The sequence below is a fragment of the Oncorhynchus gorbuscha genome, linkage group LG14 (genome assembly GCF_021184085.1).
Source record: "Oncorhynchus gorbuscha isolate QuinsamMale2020 ecotype Even-year linkage group LG14, OgorEven_v1.0, whole genome shotgun sequence".
NCBI classification, from domain to species: domain Eukaryota; kingdom Metazoa; phylum Chordata; class Actinopteri; order Salmoniformes; family Salmonidae; genus Oncorhynchus; species Oncorhynchus gorbuscha.
Window position 1 is genome coordinate 69,857,183 of NC_060186.1, and position 22,872 is coordinate 69,880,054.

A 22,872-nucleotide genomic window follows, 5' to 3' on the forward strand; every position below is an offset into this window, starting at 1 on the left:
CTCATATGCATATACTGTAATCTATACTATTCCACTGTATCTTAGTCTATGTATTACTCATCTCATATGCATATACTGTAATCTATATTATTCCACTGTATCTTAGTCTATGTATTACTCATCTCATATGCATATACTGTAATCTATACTATTCCACTGTATCTTAGTCTATGTATTACTCATCTCATATGTATATACTGTAATCTATACTATTCCACTGTATCTATTACTCTATGTATTACTCATCTCATATGCATATACTGTAATCTATACTATTCCACTGTATCTTAGTCTATGTATTACTCATCTCATATGCATATACTGTAATCTATACTATTCCACTGTATCTTAGTCTATGTATTACTCATCTCATATGCATATACTGTAATCTATATTATTCCACTGTATCTTAGTTTATGCCGCTCTTTCGTTGCTTGTCCATATATTTATATATTCTTAATTCCATTCCTTTACTTAGATTCATGTGTAGAGGGTTTTTGTTGTGAAATTGTTAGATAATATTTGCTATATATTGCTGCGCTGTCGCAGCAATATGGGTGGTCCTGTGTAGCTCAGTTGGTAGAGCATGGCGCTTGTAACGCCAGGGTAGTGGGTTCGATCCCCGGGACCACCCATACGTAGAATGTATGCACACATGACTGTAAGTTGCTTTGGATAAAAGCGTCTGCTAAATGGCATATATTATTATATTATTAACTATAACCACAAGCATTTCTAAACTCGCAATAACATCTTCTAAACATGTACGTGTATGTGACCAAAAATGTGATTTGATTTGAATTCAGATCCTGCCATCATGCCAGGCCAATCAAGGGGTCAAAATGATTGCAGTGAGAAAGTTAGGACTCAGTTAATAGGTAGGCTGTACAGTATCATGCAAATAATATCAAGAACAGTGAAATAATACCCTTTTCTAAACCCTGTCAACGAGACCAGAAAAGGCGGACCAGCTGCAGAAAAACTGCACCTTGTAGATAGACAAATAGTGTGTACACGCATGTATGCACCCAAACACACACACACACACACACACACACACACACACACACACACACACACACACACACACACACACACACACACACACACACACACACACACACACACACACACACACACACACACACACACACACACACACACTGTGTGCCATGAATAGCAACCATGTGTTTCTTCCAGCCGGTATGTAGGTTGAATTCTTCCTCCACCATTTGCTTCACTTCAAAGCTCTTTTTTTGTGCTGTGCTGGTCCCCTGGGCACTTCCGTCCTCTTTTCAGGGCTTGCCTGGTGTCAACGGCTATGCAGTGAACGGCAGATCAATTACACAATGAGGCTGTGGGAGAAAACTGCCATCAACAACTAATACTGTGGGTTTGCTGCTCCTCCACAAAAGCCTGCTTATTAAGGATGCCAAGTACTGAACATTTAAATGATTAGTTCTTCCTTCAATACAACATGTTTTAGGGTTATTTTATTTAGGGCCAAACAATTGTATCTGCTGAAAGAGAAAACATAACATCTTTTTTTTCCCACAATCCTGCTTCTTCACGAGCCAAGTTCCACTACAAGGTTGAATGAGATGATTCTTGATGTCTTTGCCATACATTGCCTGAATAATGTAATGAAGTTAACGCAACATGCTATCATTGAACCAGGAGGAACCAAAAGTACTGAGGCCACTCATCCCTCACACACCAGCTGAGGACAATGTGCAAAGAAGAAGTTCAAGCGGTGCCACATAGAGATGGGACAGAACAGAGTGAATTATGGTCATGTGGAGAGAGGTCAGAACAGGGTGAATCATGGTCATGTGGAGAGAGAACAGAACAGGGTGAATCTTTGTCATGTGGACATGTAGAGAGAGAACAGAACAGAGTGAATCCTTGTCATATGGACATGTAGAGAGAGAACAGAACAGAGTGAATCCTTGTCATATGGACATGTGGAGAGAGAACAGAACAGAGTGAATCCTTGTCATATGGACATGTGGAGAGAGAACAGAACAGAGTGAATCCTTGTGATTCACTCTGGACATGCCTAGTGGTTAGAGCATTGAAGTAACAATGTTGCAAGTTCAAATCCCGAGTGAAAGGTACAAAATCTGTCGTGATTGAATAGGCAGTTAACCCACTGTTCCTAGGCCGTCATTGAAAATAAGAATTTGTTCTTAACTGACTTGCCTAGTAAAATAACGGTAAAAAAAAAATGTGGACATGTGGAGAGAGAACAGAACAGAGTGAATCCTTGTGATGTGGACATGTAGAGAGAGAACAGAACAGAGTGAATCCTTGTGATGTGGACATGTAGAGAGAGAACAGAACAGAGTGAATCCTTGTGATGTGGACATGTAGAGAGAGAACAGAACAGAGTGAATCCTTGTCATGTGGACATGTAGAGAGAGAACAGAACAGAGTGAATCCTTGTGATGTCACATGTGAGGAGAACAGAACAGAGTGAATCCTTGTGATGTGGAGCATTGGACTAGTAGAACAGAATGTTGCAAGTGAAATCCCCGAACTGATGTGGACATGTACAAAAACAGAACAGAGTCTGTGATGTGGACATGCCCCTGAAACAGAACAGTTAATCCTTGTGATGTAGGACATGTCATTGAAAATAAGAAATTTGTTCATATGGACATGCCTAGAGAAATAACGAGAACAGAACAGAGTGAATCCTTGTGATGTGGACATGTGGAGAGAGAACAGAACAGAGTGAATCCTTGTGATGTGGACATGTAGAGAGAGAGAACAGAACAGAGTGAATCCTTGTGATGTGGACACGTGGAGAGAGAACAGAACAGAGTGAATCCTTGTCATATGGACATGTAGAGAGAGAACAGAACAGAGTGAATCCTTGTGATGTGGACATGTAGAGAGAGAACAGAACAGAGTGAATCCTTGTGATGTGGACATGTAGAGAGAGAACAGAACAGAGTGAATCCTTGTGATGTGGACATGTAGAGAGAGAACAGAACAGAGTGAATCCTTGTCATATGGACATGTAGAGAGAGAACAGAACAGAGTGAATCCTTGTGATGTGGACATGTAGAGAGAGAACAGAACAGAGTGAATCCTTGTGATGTGGACACGTGGAGAGAGAACAGAACAGAGTGAATCCTTGTCATATGGACATGTAGAGAGAGAACAGAACAGAGTGAATCCTTGTGATGTGGACATGTGGAGAGAGAACAGAACAGAGTGAATCCTTGTGATGTGGACACGTGGAGAGAGAACAGAACAGAGTGAATCCTTGTGATGTGGACACGTGGAGAGAGAACAGAACAGAGTGAATCCTTGTGATGTGGACACGTGGAGAGAGAACAGAACAGAGTGAATCCTTGTGATGTGGACACGTGGAGAGAGAACAGAACAGAGTGAATCCTTGTGATGTGGAGAGAGAACAGAACAGAGTGAATCCTTGTGATGTGGACACGTGGAGAGAGAACAGAACAGAGTGAATCCTTGTCATATGGACATGTAGAGAGAGAACAGAACAGAGTGAATCCTTGTGATGTGGACATGTAGAGAGAGAGAACAGAACAGAGTGAATCCTTGTGATGTGGACATGTGGAGAGAGGTCAGAACAGGGTGAATCATGGTCATGTGGAGAGAGAACAGAACAGGGTGAATCTTTGTCATGTGGACATGTAGAGAGAGAACAGAACAGAGTGAATCCTTGTGATGTGGACATGTAGAGAGAGAGAACAGAACAGAGTGAATCCTTGTGATGTGGACATGTGGAGAGAGAACAGAACAGAGTGAATCCTTGTGATGTGGACATGTAGAGAGAGAACAGAACAGAGTGAATCCTTGTGATGTGGACATGTAGAGAGAGAGAACAGAACAGAGTGAATCCTTGTCATGTGGACATGTGGAGAGAAACAGAACAGAGTGAATCCTTGTGATGTGGACATGTGGAGAGAGAACAGAACCCTCTAAAGGCTCTAAGCACCTCTGCCAGGGTCTGCCTGCTACTACCCTGAGGGAATAGCTGTATGATTTCAACCCTTCCCTTAGGAGATATCCACTTTACAAACTGCTCCACTTACCAGGCAGTAAGGATAAATAGGGGCCGATGCAGTTGCCAAGAAACCAGAGTTGGATTGTTGTTTGACGGATGTATCGTTCCACAACTAACAGTACTATTTATACAGGGTGTGTACATGTGTGTGTGTGTTTGTGTTTTTAACAATGCTTGTTTTTAACAATGTATCTGTGACTTTAAGTAATTCATTAATTGCCAGACAACATGTCTTGCCACATAGCTCCCGATATGAAAGCTTAATGTAAGATGAGTGTTATCAAAGCAAGGGAAACCCAGTCTTAACCTTTTGGGCAGTTGTTGTATAACTGCCTGATAATGGGTGTAATATAGAGCTATCAAAGACAAGATATATCTGCAGGGAGACCCGTGCTGAGTTCCAGTATTCTAGCATTAGCAACAGAACCATGCTATCCTGCTGCTCTCCCTCCCACTATACATTCCCAAAGCTGTTATACTGATACTCTGGGACACAGCTGTGTGTGTGTGTGTGTGTGTGTGTGTGTGTGTGTGTGTGTGTGTGTGTGTGTGTGTGTGTGTGTGTGTGTGTGTGTGTGTGTGTGTGTGTGTGTGTGTGTGTGTGTGTGTGTGTGTGTGTGTGTGTGTGTGTGTGTGTGTGTGTGTGTGTTTATGTGAGTGTGTGTAATTTCCAGAACAGTAACTTTTCGTTCAACTATAAACAGTATTAGTAATAAGACTATTACTTAGCTCCCTGTCCTATAAGGAAAATGCTATGTCTAACATATAGACAAATAGCAGACTTTCTCTTTTTCTCTGCTTTGGACTACTGTAACCAACGTATTCGACTTGGTCTACATAACACCTTGCATAATATGGGCAACTACAGTAACAGATAATAATTGAGTGAGTCATATTCATAAATTCCAGAAGCTGCCTGTCACATATATAAAATGTAATCACCCAGCATTCTAAAGCACGAGAGCGAGAGAGAGAGAGAGAGAGAGAGAGAGAGAGAGAGAGAGAGAGAGACAGAGACTGAGAGAGGGAGAGAGACAGAGAGAGAGAGACAGAGACAGAGAGAGAGAGAGAGAGAGAGAGAGAGAGAGAGAGAGAGAGAGAGAGAGAGAGAGAGAGAGAGACAGAGAGAGAGAGAGAGAGAGAGAGAGAGAGAGAGAGAGAGAGAGAGAGAGAGAGAGAGAGAGAGAGAGAGAGAGAGAGAGAGAGAGAGAGAGAGAGAGAGAGAGAGAGAGAGAGAGAGACAGAGAGAGACAGAGAGACAGAGAGAGAGAGAGAGAGAGAGAGAGAGAGAGAGACAGAGAGAGAGAGTTCACATGTAGGTGTGGTCTTCTTTCACATTCAGATCACAGTCACTCAGCATGCAGCACGCCAAGGTGTTGCAGCAAGCCAGGAAATGGCTCAAGGGCATGGCACAACGTGTGGCAGAGAGAGAGCGGGTCAGCTGTGGCACTCTGACACGGACACAGTACCCCCACTCACATAGGGACCTGTGTTAATGAGAGCCTCTAGTGCAATGATGAGTAACACTCCTCTCTTTCTTCCCCTCAATTCCTGCTTCCTACTCATTCCCCAGCTCTCACTCTCTGCAGCCTTGTTCTCAACTATCATTTTTCTTCCCATCTCTCCTCTGTCACTCTCTCTCTTTTTTCATCATCTCACTCTCTCTGTGTCTTTCTCATCATACGTTGCTCAATGTTTCAAGAGTTAGGTCCTTTCTCACATTGACGCTCTCAGTGCCTGATCTTTCGCTCTCTCTGCACCTCTCTCTCGCTCTCCCTCCCCTCTCTCCACCCCTCCCTCTCTCTCCATGGGAGAGTAGAGTCATTGAGCGGCTGAAGCCAGGCCCTCACTGCAAAATTAATCTTTAGAAAATTACACAAAGGCGAACTGAAGCTCGACGTAAATCTGTGCCTTAGACCTGTTTAATTTCAGGGCTACAGTGGGGAAGAGCTGACACAGGGCTTCTTCTCTGGCAGCTGAGAGAGACGCGCAGCTCAATTTCTCTATTTGTATGTCTGTACTCTCGCCGTCCATCTTAAGTGTCCCACTGGAGCTAACAAGAGCGACAAATACCCCAGGTTACAACTGTGATATACAAAACGTGAATCCTAATTAGAGAATATGTAGGCAGCAGTTTACTTGAAATATTATTGCATTAAGTGTTCACTGTGTGTCTATATCTCTCGAATGTTCCAAGCTATTTCAGGAATGTACAGACATATTTCAATTGAACAGATAACAATTGAAAAGTACCTGCGCTACATGTTAGGTGTCCAAAGAATGTCTGACATTGTTTGAACTCAATTTCCAGAGACACTCAGTGCTTCTGATGCAGAGAAGTAATTTATATAGCCTGGCGTGTAAACAGTGTGATGGAACGCGTGCTGCTGGAAGAAAGCAGCACTACTTGCACTGGAGGACTGAGAGGCTTCACAAAGCAAATATTAGATCTTAATGAATTACCAAGAGGCAATGCAGGCAGCCAGGCCTGTATCATACAGCCACACATTTTCCCTGACAAAACAACTAAAGAGCACCAGAGAAGATATGTCTGGATATATTGTTCAGTCTATAATCCTGTTGGTTTCTAACTCTGTAAGTGCTGACCTGTCAGTGATGGGATTGGATTGTCCATAAGAGAGAGGGATCAGAGAATCAGGAATAACTAAATACATGAGCAGTGGATTTGGCTTTGGACCCACTATTGGATTTGCACAGACAGGCTTGAGAGTGGGAAATGATGACTCTTTGTCCTATTTTGCTTTGATCGTCTGCTATTTAACTAAGATAACATCCCACAATTACAAACCATACGTTATTTATAAATGGCCCAATAATTCTGATTCTCAACCAACTTTTTGTCCTGTGAATGATCCACCCTAATCTTTAGCAACCGTCCCAAATCAAAATAGATAATTGCAGTGCATTCTTCAAATATGTCAATGGAGGGGTTAGCTTAGCCTTATTCGCTACATCCAACCATTTGGAACCAAAATAACAACAACATTTGGGACCATTTTTTGGGGGGGCAACACTAAAATCCAACCGATAAAACTTGTTTATCCACCTCCACAACTGAGCAAAAATGGACAACATGACTAAACTGGGCATAGGTCTGTTTGGGTAGGTGGCACGCGATACTGCCAGCTGAACCCTCACCAGAAGGGACAAGACAAACCTATCCTGGTCGCAGATTTGTTTCTGATGCCAACTCGTGATAATGACCATAGGATTTAACAAGACTGATCTGGGAGCAGGCTAAACCACTGTTCTGTGTATAATCCACATCCATCCCTTTTGATTGAACACCCTGTTCTACCCATATATGTTCTGTTCACTGTTTGATGAAACAGGCGTGATCATCTAATCCCAGCTTTAGGGATGCTGCTGGTCCAAGGACAGAATCAATGGCTGATGAGGGGACATTGCAGTGGTTGTAACAACAAATGAGACTTGCTGCTGTCTTGTCTTCTCTGACATCAGGAGTAAGACAGACAGTGAGTCCAGGCTAAGCCTATGTACAGCCAGGGAGTCCAGGCTAAGCCTATGTACAGCCAGGGAGTCCAGGCTAAGCCTATGTACAGCCAGGGAGTCCAGGCTAAGCCTATGTACAGCCAGGGAGTCCAGGCTAAGCCTATGTACAGCCAGGGAGTCCAGGCTAAGCCTATGTACAGCCAGGGAGTCCAGGCTAAGCCTATGTACAGCCAGGGAGTCCAGGCCACGCCTATGTACAGCCAGGGAGTCCAGGCCACGCCTATGTACAGCCAGGGAGTCCAGGCCACGCCTATGTACAGCCAGGGAGTCCAGGCCAAGCCTATGTACAGCCAGGAGTCCAGGCCACGCCTATGTACAGCCAGGGAGTCCAGGCCACGGCCTATGTACAGCCTGGGAGTCCAGGCCACGCCTATGTACAGCCAGGGAGTCCAGGCCACGCCTATGTACAGCCAGGGGTCCAGGCTAAGCCTATGTACAGCCAGGGGTCCAGGCTACGCCTATGTACAGCCAGTGAGTCCAGGCTAAGCCTATGTACAGCCAGGGAGTCCAGGCTAAGCCTATGTACAGCCAGGGAGTCCAGGCTAAGCCTATGTACAGCCAGGGAGTCCAGGCTAAGCCTATGTACAACCAGGAGTCCAGGCTAAGCCTATGTACAGCCAGGGAGTCCAGGCTAAGCCTATGTACAGCCAGGGAGTCCAGGCTAAGCCTATGTTCAGCCAGGAGTCCAGGCTACGCCTATGTACAGCCAGGGAGTCCAGGCTACGCCTATGTACAGCCAGGGAGTCCAGGCTACGCCTATGTACAGCCAGGGAGTCCAGGCTACGCCTATGTACAGCCAGGGAGTCCAGGCTACGCCTATGTACAGCCAGGGAGTCCAGGCTACGCCTATGTACAGCCAGGGAGTCCAGGCTACTCCTATGTACAGCCAGGGAGTCCAGGCTATGCCTATGTACAGCCAGGGAGTCCAGGCTAAGCCTATGTACAGCCAGGGAGTCCAGGCAAGGCCTATGTACAGCAAGAGAGTCCAGGCAAGGCCTATGTACAGCCAGGGAGTCCAGGCAAGGCCTATGTACAGCCAGGGAGTCCAGGCAAGGCCTATGTACAGCCAGAGGGTCCAGGCTAAGCCTATGTACAGCCAGGGAGTCCAGGCTAAGCCTATGTACAGCCAGGGAGTCCAGGCAAGGCCTATGTACAGCAAGAGAGTCCAGGCAAGGCCTATGTACAGCCAGTGAGTCCAGGCTAAGCCTATGTACAGCCAGGGAGTCCAGGCTAAGGCTATGTACAGCCAGGGAGTCCAGGCTACTCCTATGTACAGCCAGGGAGTCCAGGCTAAGCCTATGTACAGCCAGGGAGTCCAGGCTAAGCCTATGTACAGCCAGGGAGTCCAGGCTAAGCCTATGTACAGCCAGGGAGTCCAGGCTAAGCCTATGTACAGCCAGGGAGTCCAGGCTAAGCCTATGTACAGCCAGGGAGTCCAGGCTACGCCTATGTACAGCCAGGGAGTCCAGGCTACGCCTATGTACAGCCAGGGAGTCCAGGCCACGCCTATGTACAGCCAGGGAGTCCAGGCCACGCCTATGTACAGCCAGGGAGTCCAGGCCACGCCTATGTACAGCCAGGGAGTCCAGGCCACGCCTATGTACAGCCAGGGAGTCCAGGCCACGCCTATGTACAGCCAGGGAGTCCAGGCTACGCCTATGTACAGCCAGGGAGTCCAGGCTACGCCTATGTACAGCCAGGGGGTCCAGGCTACGCCTATGTACAGCCAGGGAGTCCAGGCTACACCTATGTACAGCCAGGGAGTCCAGGCTACGCCTATGTACAGCCAGGGAGTCCAGGCTACGCCTATGTACTGCCAGGGAGTCCAGGCTACGCCTATGTACAGCCAGGGAATCCAGGCTACGCCTATGTACAGCCAGGGAGTCCAGGCTACACCTATGTACAGCCAGGGAGTCCAGGCTACTCCTATGTACAGCCAGGGAGTCCAGGCTACGCCTATGTACAGCCAGGGAGTCCAGGCTACGCCTATGTACAGCCAGGGAGTCCAGGCTACGCCTATGTACAGCCAGGGGGTCCAGGCTACGCCTATGTACAGCCAGGAGTCCAGGCTAAGCCTATGTACAGCCAGGGAGTCCAGGCTACACCTATGTACAGCCAGGGGTCCAGGCTACGCCTATGTACAGCCAGGGAGTCCAGGCTACGCCTATGTACAGCCAGGGAGTCCAGGCTACGCCTATGTACAGCCAGGGAGTCCAGGCTACGCCTATGTACTGCCAGGGAGTCCAGGCTACGCCTATGTACTGCCAGGGAGTCCAGGCTACGCCTATGTACAGCCAGGGAATCCAGGCTACGCCTATGTACAGCCAGGGAGTCCAGGCTACGCCTATGTACAGCCAGGGAGTCCAGGCTACTCCTATGTACAGCCAGGGAGTCCAGGCTACGCCTATGTACAGCCAGGGAGTCCAGGCTACGCCTATGTACAGCCAGGGAGTCCAGGCTACGCCTATGTACAGCCAGGGGGTCCAGGCTACGCCTATGTACAGCCAGGGAGTCCAGGCTACGCCTATGTACAGCCAGGGGGTCCAGGCTATGCCTATGTACAGCCAGGGAGTCCAGGCTACGCCTATGTACAGCCAGGGAGTCCAGGCTTATATAGTTGAGTGCAGTGCCTGTCTGTGCAGAGGAGCTTTCATCTCTTGAGCCTTTTAGTCCTTTTAGCCTAATGCCTTTGGTGCTCTGACTGACACTCAGGCTAGCAGCCTCCACTGGCAGGCAACAGTAAGGGCCTGCCAGTGGAGCACTCAACCCAGGTTTAAGAGTGAACACATCCTAGTGCTAGCATTCAGCTTCACACCATGAAACACTTTAAGAGTTAAAATTAAGGGAGAATTTAATTTCTACACTATTGCTAATGTGAACCATGGCTAATCAATGGTGCCTAGCAACGTACAATACAACCACCGTGTATCACTGGAGGTTGGTGGCACCTTAATAGGGGAGGACTGGCTCATGGTAATGGCTGGAGAGAAATAAGAGGAACGGTATCAAATACATCAAACACACTTGTTTCCATGTTTGATGCCATTCCATTTGCTCCATTCCAGCCATTATTATGAGCCGTCCTCCCCTCAGCAGCCTCCACTGACGTGCATGGATATTAAAGGATCTGTAAGGTGGCTCAATAAACATTGGGCAATGTTGTCGCTCTCTTTTGAAATAGATGCCAAGTTGCTGAAGGAGATGGTTGACATGAATATTAAACCAGTTGTTGGTTGCTATCAGATGGCACCACTGTTTGTTATTTGTGGAAGCTTTGCTATAATGGTAACACTTTACTGGAAGGGAGTGTACATAAGGCATTCATAACACCCTTTATGGAACCAGTTATGACACCTTTATGGGTGTTGCAGTATCAAAGGAATTATAAATGCCTCGCGTACAGTATACAGTAGGAGATATTGACACCTTTGAGGAAAGCGTTAACTCTCAATACTCTCTATGTATTTAAACATTGTGGGAATGCTTGTAGCTAAAAAGCTTATGAATTCAGTTTTTAGGTGCCAAGTTACATCTGATCTCAGGCCTGTTGGTCAGCAATTTTGAAGTAATTGTGGGTGTGTTTCCCTGTGCTTGGTGTTGTGGTTTAAAGGGATAATTCGGGATTTGGGGAATGAGTCCCTTTATCTGTGGTGTACTGCACTAGCATCGAAAAGTCCCCGTGATATGCAACTTTTCAAGGAAGTCAGGAACTAATATACACAGTCAGTTAGGAAAGCAAAGGCTAGCTTTCTCAAACAGAAATTTGCATCCTGCAGCACTAATTCCAAAAAGTTTTGGGACACTGTAAAGACCATGGAGAATAAGAGCACCTCCTCCCAGCTGCCCACTGCACTGAGGCTAAGAAACACTGTCACCACCGAAAAAGCCACGATAATCGAGAATTTCAACAAGTATTTCTCTACGGCTGGCCATGCTTTCCACCTGGCTACCCCAACCCCGGCCAACAGCTCTGCACCCCCCGCAGCAACTAGCCCAAGTCCCCTCCCTAGCTTCTCCTTCACCCAAATCCAGGCACCTGATGTTATGAAACAGATGCAAAATCTGAATCCCTACAAATCAGCTAGGCAAGACAATCTGGACCCTCTCTTCCTAAAATGATCTGCCGCCATTGTTACAACCCCTATTACTAGCCTGTTCAACCTCTCATATCGTCTGAGATTCCTAAAGATTGGAAAGCGGCCACAGTCAATCCCCTCTTCAAAGACGGAGACACTCTAGACCCAAACTGTTACAGACCTAAATCCATCCTGCCCTGCCCTTCCAAAGTCTTCCAAAGTTAAGTTAACAAACAGATCACCGACAATTTCGAATCCCATCGTTCCTTCTCCGCTATTGCAATCCAGTTTCCCGGCTGGTCACGGAGGCACCTCAGCCATGCTCAAGGTCCTAAAAGATATCATAACCGCAATCGATAAAAGACAGTACTGTGCAGCCGTCTTCATTGACCTGGCCAAGACTGGACTCTGTCAATCACATTATTTTTTTCGAACATTCTGTTAAAAATCGTGCAATATTTCAGCGCCCTGCTACTCATGCCAGGAATATAGTATATGCATATGATTAGTATGTGTGGATAGAAAACACTCAGACGTTTATAAAACTGGTTAAATCACGGCTGTCACTATAACAGAACGTGCGTTTCATCAAAAAGTGCAGGAAAATCTGATCACTGAAAGTGGAAAAATATATCCAAACGCCGCTTCAACCCATTGTTATGGGCGAAAGACATTAAATAGGGCTGAGGTTGCAGTACCTACAGCTTCCACACGATGTCAACAGTCTTGACATTTGCCAATTCTTTGTTTCTTGGTCAAACGAACAAGAGACAGGCTTTTTCTTCAGGTCGCCGACCGGATATTTTGGTTGAGAAATACACAGACAGTATTTCAAGACGGATCCCTATAGAAAACACTTCGTCTCGTGATTAATTTGATCGCTTATTAAAGTTTACTAATACCTAAAGTTGCATTACAAAAGTATTTCGAAGTGTTTTGTCAAAGTTTATCGTCGACTTTTTGAATTTTAAAAAATGACGTTACGTTGTGAAACGCTATTTTTTTCCGTTTATCACACAGTCTTCATAGATCGATATCTAGGCTATATATGGACCGATTTAATCGAAAAAAAGACCCAATAGTGATTATGGGACATCTAGGAGTGCCAAAAAAAAGATGGTCAAAGGTAATGAATGTTTTATATTTTATTTGTGCGGTTTGCGTAGCGCCGACTATGCTAATTATTTTGTTTACGTCCCCTGCGGGTCTTTTGGGGTGTTACATGCTATCAGATAATAGCTTCTCATGCTTTCTCCGAAAAGCATTTTAAAAATCTGATTTGTTGCCTGGATTCACAACGAGTGTAGCTTTAATTCAATACCCTGCATGTGTATTTTAATGAACGTTTGAGTTTTAACTAATACTATTAGCATTTAGCGTAGCGCATTTGCATTTCCAGAGCTCTAGATGGGACGCCTGCGTGCCAGATAGGAGCAAGAGGTTAACAAACCTCCAAACAAGCTTCAATGCCATACAACACTCCTTCCATGTCCTCCAACTGCTTTTAAATGCTAGTAAAACTAAATCCATGCTCTTCAACTGATCGCTGCCGGCACCGACCCAGCCCGCCCGACTAGCATCATTACTGTGGATGGTTCTGACTTAGAATCTGTGGACAACGATAAATACCTAGGTGTCTGACTAGACTGTAAACTCTCAGTCCAGACTCATTAACTTCTTCGATATAGGGGGCGCTCTTTTAATTTTTGGATAAAAAAATATTCCCGTTCTAAACAAGATATTTTGTCACGAAAAGATGCTTGACTATGCATATAAGTGACAGCTTTGGAAAGAAAACACTCTGACGTTTCCAAAACTGCAAAGATATTATCTGTGAGTGCCACAGAACTGATGCTACAGGCGAAACCAAGATGAAATTTCAAACAGGAAATGCCCCAGATTTTGAAGGCGCTGTGTTCCAATGTCTCCTTATATGGCTGTGAATGCGCAAGGAATGAGCCTACACTTTCTGTCGTTTCCCCAAGGTGTCTGCAGCATTGTGACGTATATGTAGGCATATCATTGGAAGATTGACCATAAGAGACTACATTTACCTGGTGCTCGCTTGGTGTCCTCCGTTGCAATTATTGCGTAATCTCCAGCTGCGTGTATTTTTCCATTTGCTTCAGAGGAGAAACCCAACTGCCACGAATGACTTATCATCGAATAGATATGTGAAAAGCACCTTGAGGATTGATTCTAAACAACGTTTGCCATGTTTCTGTCGATATTATGGAGTTAATTTGGAAAAAAGTTTGGCGTTGTAATGACTGAATTTTCAGGGTTTTTTCTTAGCCAAACGTGATGAACAAAACGGAGCGATTTCTCCTACACAAATAATATTTTTGGAGAAACTGAACATTTGCTATCTAACTGAGAGTCTCCTCATTGAAAACATCCAAAGTTCTTCAAAGGTAAATGATTTTATTTGAATGCTTTTCTTGTTTTTGTGAAAATGTTGCCTGCTGAATGCTAGGCTAGCTATCAATACTCTTACACAAATGCTTGTGTAGCTATGGTTGAAAAGCATATTTTGAAAATCTGTGATGACAGTGTTGCAGTGTTGTTAACAAAAGGCTAAGCTTGTGAGCCAATATATTTATTTCATTTCATTTGCGATTTTCATGAATAGTTAACGTTGCGTTATGGTAATGAGCTTGAGGCTATGATTACGCTCCCGGATACAGGATTGCTCGACGCAAGAAGTTAAGCATCTCCACTATCCTACCGATCCTCGACTTCGGCGATGTCATTTACAAAATAGCCTCCAACACTCTACTCATCAAATTGTATGCAGTCTATCAAGGTGCAATCCATTGTCACCAAAGCCCCATATACTACCCACCACTATGACCTGTATGCTCTCGTTGGCTGGTCCTCACTGCATATTCGGCGCCAAACCCACTGGCTCCAGGTCATCTATAAGTCTTTGCTAGGTAAAGCTCTGCCTTATCTCAGCTCACTGGTCACCACAGCAACACCCACCCGTAGCACGCGCTCCAGCAGGTATATTTCACTGGTCATCCCCAAAGCCAACACTTCTTGGCCGCCTTTCCTTCCAGTTCTCTGCTGCCAATGACTGGAAAGAATTGCAAAAATCACTGAAGTTGGAGACTTATATCTCCCTCGCTAATTTTAAGCATCAGCTGTCAGAGCAGCTTACCGATCGCTGCGGCTGTACACAGCCCATCTGTAAATAGCCCATCCTACTACCTACCTCATACCCATATTTGTTTTTGTTTTTCTGCTCTTTTGCACACCAGTATTTCTACTTGCACATCCTCATCTGCACATCTATCACTCCAGTGTTAATTGCTAAATTGTAATTACTTTGGTATTATGGCCTATTTATTGCCTTACCTTCTTACTTCATTAGCACAAACTTTATACAGATTTTTTCTATTGTGCTATTGACTGTACGTTTGTTTATCCCATGTGTATCTCTGTTTTGTTGTTTTTGTCAAACTGCTTTGCTTTATCTTGGCCAGGTCGCAGTTGTAAATGAGAACTTGTTCTCAACTGGCCTACCTGGTTAAATAAAGGTGAAATGGATATTTATTTTTTATCTACTTTCGCATAGTCTGATGAACTTGTGGATATCGTTTTTATGTCTCTGTGTGCAGTTTGAATGAAGTTGCTAACTAGCATTAGTGCAATGACGGGAAGTCTAGCATGCTAGCAGATACCCATAGACTACCAGTCATTGCGCATTGGCGAGCCAAACTACCTTCAACTTCTTTCATACTGGACAGAGACATGAAAATGGTTACCATGAGTTCATTTGACTCTGGGGAAGTAGACTAAGGGCTTCATTGCCAAAATCCTGAAGTATCCCTTTAAGACTGTAAAACAATTTTGATGGTTTTAGTGCTCAGCACAGCAAGCAGTCTTTATACGTCCCACAGCGATGCTATTGTTTCCTTATGCTGAAGGGCGTGTAAAATTCTCAGAAAATATATTTGGCAAAACAAAGTGGCAGTAACCTCTTTCTCTGGCAGGTTCCACAGTCTGCCAGTCAGGAGTGCAAGCTGGGTGGGTGGGGAGAGGAGGAGAGGGGAGGGAGAGTGAGGCAGGGAGGGCAAGCTGGATGGGAGGGGAAAGGAGAAGAGGGGATGGAGAGGGAGCGTTGCGAGGCAGAGGGAAAGCTGGGTGGGAGAGGAGAGGAGGAGAGGGGATGGAGGGAGGGAGGGAGGGCGTATTGAGGCAGAGAGGGCAAACTGGAGGAGAGGGGAGGGAGAGAGAGGCAGAGAGGGCAAGCTACGTGGGAGGGGAAAGGAGGAGAGGAGATAGAGAGAGCGTAGCGAGGCAGAGAGGGCAAGCTACGTGGGAGGGGAAAGGAGGAGAGGAGATAGAGAGAGAGCGTAACGAGGCAGAGAGGGCAAGCTACGTGGGAGGGGAAAGGAGGAGAGGAGATAGAGAGAGAGCGTAGCGAGGCAGAGAGGGCAAGCTACGTGGGAGGGAAAAGGAGGAGAGGAGATAGAGAGAGAGCGTAGCGAGGCAGAGAGGGCAAGCTACGTGGGAGGGGAAAGGAGGAGAGGAGATAGAGAGAGAGCGTAGCGAGGCAGAGAGGGCAAGCTATGTGGGAGGGGAAAGGAGGAGAGGAGATAGAGAGAGCGTAGCGAGGCAGAGAGGGAAAGCTTAGTGAGTAAGGAAGAAAACACCAGCGATGCAGAGAGATGATAAAACCAGGAGTAATATGAAGAGGTGGATGAAGAGATAGAGAGAAGCAGGCCTGAGGTCTATGTCACCTCCCAATCCCCTACACAAACACACACACACAGTTGGAGTCCCATAGCTCAGTCCCTCAGACACACCACACAACCGTGCACGCGCTCTGTGCTGTGCGTCCTGTGTAGTGTGCAGGCAGCTAAGAATGGGGCTTAGTGTGCGTCAGTCAGAAGAACGGTGACATATGTGACATTATTTATAGCTAGCAGATCCTCTGAGAGGCCCAGCCCAGGGGCTGCTTAGAGAGGTATTATTAGAGAGCCCAAAGGCCTGCACCAGAGTGAGATCCAACCCAACCAGTAGAACTTTTCACATTAAATAGACCAATAAATGGTCTATATGTTGTTGCTACACAAGGAATAAAGAATCCTCACAAGAGTGATTTTAATGTTGTCATTAGAATACGATCACAAGAATAAGTGTCTATTTGTCTATTTAAGGTCTATGTTCAGGGTCTCCCAGAATACAGATTGGGAGAAGGGGGATGGATTCATATGAAAAACATTAACATAGTGACGTACAGTTACCAATACAGATGTTGTGCAATAAAAAGGTGGGGAATCAAATTCCTTGTAAAATGGCAGAATCTGGATGTGATTTTCTTTGTCTGTTAACCCCTCCACCAACTCTACATCCTTGAGATTTGAGCTGTGACCTCCATGCAGCCATGTCACCATGAAGTTGGAGCGTGCTCATGGGAGGTATGGTGTGAATTAGGGCAGGGCGGTATATCAAGGAATATGCAAAGCCTGAATACTGTATGTTAGCCACATGATATAGCTAAGAATATACATTCAATGTAGCCAAAGATTATAAGGTCCCCTAAGAAACACTTATCAACACTTTGGTTCCTACCATGTCACAATAACTTCTCCCTGGCATTTTCATTTGTCGTCATGTCAAACATCGCTGTATTCAAAGTGCCAACTATTATATTCTAACTATACATTGTAAATTTCCATGATTCCAACAGTTCACCCAAATGTTTTGCTCTAAATCGCAAGTCAAATTGCAATTGCAACATAAGGCCTAGCTTGTTTGCCCTACATGGGAAATTATCTCAATTGAGTGCAGAAAATGCCAAGATTTATGAAAATGCAGAAACTGATTCTTGGTTGAAGTAGAATTGAACAGTATAAAACAATCAGAATGGAGAAAGACGCATTGAAAACATAAAATACTGTCAAATACCGTGATATGATATTTTGGCTATATCACCCAGCTGTAGTGTGAAATGGTTAATAGTAAGTAAATTAGGGGCATGTTTCTAATCCCTGTGAGGCAAAGGCCATCTCTTAAACAGCAGACAATGGGTTTAGCAGTGAGCACTATAGCCAGGATCCCTTCCCTCTGCATGACCTGCCTGCTGTGACGTGGTAGTGAGCCAGCTAGCTCCACCAGGGAGGGAGTTAAGTGTTCCTGGCTGCGTAGCACAGGTATTAAGGTTAGCCTATTGTTGGCGGTGCCTCTGTAAACTACTTCACACAGACTGACCGCTGTGGACTGACTTCACAGGCAGCTCTGGCAGGACAGAGAATCTAGGACCAGTTTTATAAATATCTTAGAACTAGCACTGCAGGTTTGGAGAGCATGTTGTGGAAGGTGCTCATTATTTATTCTTCACACATTCTTGAACACGTGACTGTATAGCATGGAAATACTGGGAAAGTCAAGTTCTGAACTAGAAACTTCATGGTTAAAAACACAGTATTGCAGCTCACCTGCTTTCTAAGCCAAAATACATATTTCATTGCTGCTATTCAAGAGTATGCAATATCATTTCTCTGAAGCAACACTACTACTACGTTTCTGTTGTAGACATACAGCAATTGAGGGGGAGAAAAAGCCAGAGCAAGGCTTGAACCAACAACCCTGTGGTTACAGGGCAAGCACACTACCTCCAGTGTGATTAAGGTTCAGATCCCTTAGCAGAGGCTAAATTATGCTTACATAAAGGCAAAAGAATATGGCTAGTCTCTAAAAACCACATTCCAATTATCCAAATTTGACCTTGTGAATTTAAGGTTCTAGCTGACATTTTGGTCAAAAATGAGTTAGCTACATAGATCGTTGCTCTTTAGGTGGTCCTTTACGTGAGATGTGTCATATTTGTGAAAAAGTTTGAAAAAATGTGTGAAAAATCTGAAAGTTCTATCTGCGCATCACACAATGCTGGGTTGTCAATCAAAAGTAACTGTATGTAAGGTACTTATTGAGTCATGAAAGAGGAAGACATCACAAAACAGTTCTGAGATCTGGAACTTGAAAAATACTCATCTCAAAACCATACATTTTGCATGTAGAACCTTATAGTCCCAAGTTCTTGATTATTCATATAATAGGTTCTGGTCCTCTTTTACAATTACTTAGATGTTTTTCACCACTTGTTCAGAAGAATGACCATCACTTAAGCTCTTTATGGAGAAAATAAATGAACACAGTGGCTGTACAGTAACATGCTATAAATTACATCAGAGCTCAGGCTCTGAGCTTCACAGTCCTGTATGGGTTTTGACTGACAGACGTTCTGAACGCAACAAGAAGTGGCCTCCAGCCCTCCTGCTGATTGGGCAACTTAAAAATAAAAATAAATTCAGAATGAGAGAAAAGCTGTAAATTAAGAGGACTCTATGTATTTGAAATATGAGACGTTGAGGATTATAATAAATGCCACTTTGATGCCATACAAGTAAGCCAAACACCCGTGAGTCCAAATGTGCACTTCACATTTCCATATTATAAATTTCATGTCATATACAGTGTCAACATTCATGATCACTATGTTTGATGTACAGTTACAAGATGACATGGTGTCATGTCCTGGGTTGTTCTGAACAGAATGAGCCCATGTTCGTCTATTGTGAAGAGAATTCACTGCTGCACACGCACCTGAATGCACCCCGGACGCCTTTCTATGTGCAGCAAAACTACCATCTGTTTCTCTGCATTGCCTTCTGTAAGAAACAGTTCAATTTAGCCATGTCCATACAAGCCAATTCCCACGAAGGTAAAGGCGCATTGGAGAGGAATTGCTGTTTTTGTCTTGTTCCATATCCATATGAAAACCTCCATGGAAGGATTAGCAGACCACATTGTATTGATAACTAGCAAGTAGTTAATTGACTGTGGGTGTCGGAGACGAGAAAAATTTATCAGTTTACTCATCCAGAGCTAAGCTTTAGCAATGTTGCTAGTTCTCCATAGGCTACAGTGTACTTGTCATTTTAGTGAACTAGCGCTTTAACAAATGTGTGACAAACATTAACAATACATTTGTTGATGGGATTAGAAAGAAGAGCATTCTATTTATTTAATCATTAAATATCTGTACTTTTCTATTGAAATATAAATATTTGTAACATTCTGTGCCAGATAGAACCTTATGGATGAACCCAGATTGAAATGTCAAAACCACAAGGTTCTGTGTTTGCACCCACCTAAAATAACATATTTACAAATATCTAAGGATTTTGATTCTACACACTTTGGGTACTTTAAAGGTGAGGACCTTAATGGCTTATGAAAGACGAATTTCACTTATGAAAGACGAATTCACTACAAAACAGTTTTTAGTTCTTGGATGTGAAAACGTTGATGCTGAATATTTCAGAACATTGCTTTGTGCAAATATACCATTATAGTCCCAAAGACACAAAATCATTTTACAGGCATGATTGCATGTGCTTCAAATGAAAGAACATGAAGGTGGCATGAATACCCAACACAATTTCCGTGTTTCTTTTCAATGGTGCTCTCTCCATCCCCACCTCTAAATGGAACATGTCACCATAGGACTCCACACTTTGGATAAGATTACTTATTTTCCCAGCAGTTCATCCATCTATTACATAGGATGAAGCCAACTTGGCAAAGCAACAGTACTGGATGCGGAGTTTTGGGTACTCACAGTGTATCCCTAGTATTCAGTAGCTCTTGAAAATGAATCCCCAGGCCCCTACACATAATATGTAAGCAACAATTCCAGCAATGCAAGCAGTTCTTTTTCCAGCAGACATTGACAGCTCAGGGATTCAAACCAGCAACCTTTGAGTTACTGGCCCAATGCTCTAACCACTAGGCTCCCAGCCACCCCTAATTTCATGCCTGAATATGCATGCAGTGTAATGACAGGGACAGAATAGTGCAAAATTGGTGCACTTCAAGTCACAGATGGCTCCAAAGTATTTGAATGTGCCAGGATAATCTGTAACATGCTCATGCATGTACAAGCTATATTTTCGTTAATCATGCATTAACAGCCGTTTATCTGCATTTGGGTCATGATAATAGAATAATCATGTCCAATTTGATTCCCCAATCACATGTCCCCTTAAAAACCTTGCTATAAATGTACCTTTACATCTCAATTAAATCATTGAAAAGCTAGATGAATACGGATATCGTTATCTCACAGTCAGTTGTGTTTGATCGTGATTGCTGAATCTCAATGACTGTTTCTTGATATAGGATTCAAAAGCCTATCCATGGGACATGCACGCGCAGCCTGGCATCAAATGCGACTAGGGTGGCGGCGCAGGCGAAAAGTGATAACCGAATGCAGCAATATTCTAAACAACAACACGAGTAATTCCATCTAAAATCAATACCAACTTGAACTATACACCCATTTTGGCACCAACTATACATAGTCATGGATTTCTTGAAAATAATTTACAATGGATAAGGGCATGAGAAAGTACGTTTAGACAAAGTACCTGACTTTTCAATGTGCCATTCTAACGATTTGATAATCATGAAACCTCATTAACAGAAAACGGAGAGTGCTTGTGCCTTTCTTACCGTTCACGGCAGGCGTTTGTCCATCGTGTATTCTACCAACAAGATGTTGCATCCTCGGCGTCCTTACTTTCACTTCGCCATTATTCCAAAATCGTTTTGAATTTCCAATATACTAACGCAATCCCGACCAGCCCTCATCACCGGCTCGCTCTGTGGATAGTGCGAGTTGCAAAGCGACCTACTCAGTGCGAAACATCCGCTCCAGTCTCTCAGCGAAGTACTTTAGCAGTTTGAAAGGCGGTCACTACAGTACATTGGCGCAGCGATACTGGTCAAATGTGTATTGAGTTATTTCAATGAAAACCAAATGCTCACTCGATTGTCATAATGTATCGTACTGTAAGTCATTCTTACTGGTAACCATTCCCGTTCTTCCTTAGGCTACTTAAATATCATATGATTAAAATCGCAATACTGTTCAATTCAGAATGCATCCGGTTTTTGGCAGTATAGCTATCCCGGATAAATTTGCGCTCCTAGCAAAACCATGTAGAAAAGAGTAGACTACATCCTCTGGCTGCAACAATCACACGAGGTGTATCGCAGTTCAGAGGAGATAACGCTGACCAGCAGATAGCTGGTTGAGGCCTCTAGTAGGTGGTATAACCTGCCCGTGTCTCGGTAACCGCGGGAGAGACAGACAGTGAGTGACTGGTAGCGCTCATTCAGCCGCAACAACACCTCTATCCGATATTTAATCTAATTTCATCCAACCTAAAGTTTTAAAGTTTAACAAACCGATATCTAGAAATTATTTGATATTGAGATTTTTTTTAAACAGCCGCAATGATCCTATTAATATTCTGCTGAATACAGTAAAAACAATGTCAAAAATCATCGTTCAACTGAGAGAGGATTGGTTCTCATATCATTCTTAGAGAATACTTTATATCATTAATATTTTTTGAAATCAGAGACCAAACACACACATTCAGATGAGGATGCCAAATGCCTAGGTTGAAATCTGTCACAGCTGGAGTCATAGTTAAAACATTAGTCCTAGATATTGAAATATAACGACATTTAGGTGAAACAAGATTGAACATGGGTGCATTTAAAAGCCAGATACAAAGTCATTTGCTTAGCTTTGACCACTCAAAAGACTCACTACATGAAATTTGGCCACTTGCCATAAGTCTGAGTCAGAGTCTTATCATATCATGTGTCGTGCCATTTGCTTTATTTGTGTCCGGTTTGATGTTTTCAATTGGCCTAGTTAAGTTTAGATCAACCCAAAAAGGATGATATTCTTTCATACAATGTATATGCATGGTGTGTGCATTATTATGATTCTCCTATTGTGTGGCCATCTACAGTGCATTCGGATAGAGTTCAGACCCCTTGACTTTTTCCACATTTTGTTATGTTACAGCCTTATTCTAAAATTGATTCAATCGTTTTTTCCCTCATCAATCTACACACAATACCCCATAATGACAAAGCAAAAACAGTTTTTTAGAAATGCTTGCTCTTTTATACCACTTGATCACTTTAAATAAGCATTTAGACCCTTTACTCAGTACTTTGTTGAAGCACCTTTGGCAGCAATTACAGCCTCGGGTCTTCTTGGGTATGAAGCTACAAGCTTGGCACACGTGTATTTGTGGAGTTTATCCCATTCTTCTCTGCACATCCTCTCAAGGATGGGGATTGTCACTGCACAGCTATTTTCAGGTCTCTACCTGACAT

The 22,872-nt window shown here is 44.0% G+C and overlaps 1 protein-coding gene across 1 annotated transcript in view; it reads right to left on the reverse strand.

Annotated features, from left to right (window-relative positions):
• Positions 1-21,629, reverse strand: part of LOC123995357 (leucine-rich repeat and fibronectin type-III domain-containing protein 2-like) — a 144,592-nt gene extending 122,963 nt beyond the window's left edge. The window contains exon 1 of the mRNA XM_046298907.1: positions 21,184-21,629. The gene's annotated coding sequence lies outside the window, so the exon portion shown is untranslated. The remainder of the gene's footprint in view (positions 1-21,183) is intronic.
• Between the last annotated feature and the right edge of the window lie 1,243 nt (positions 21,630-22,872).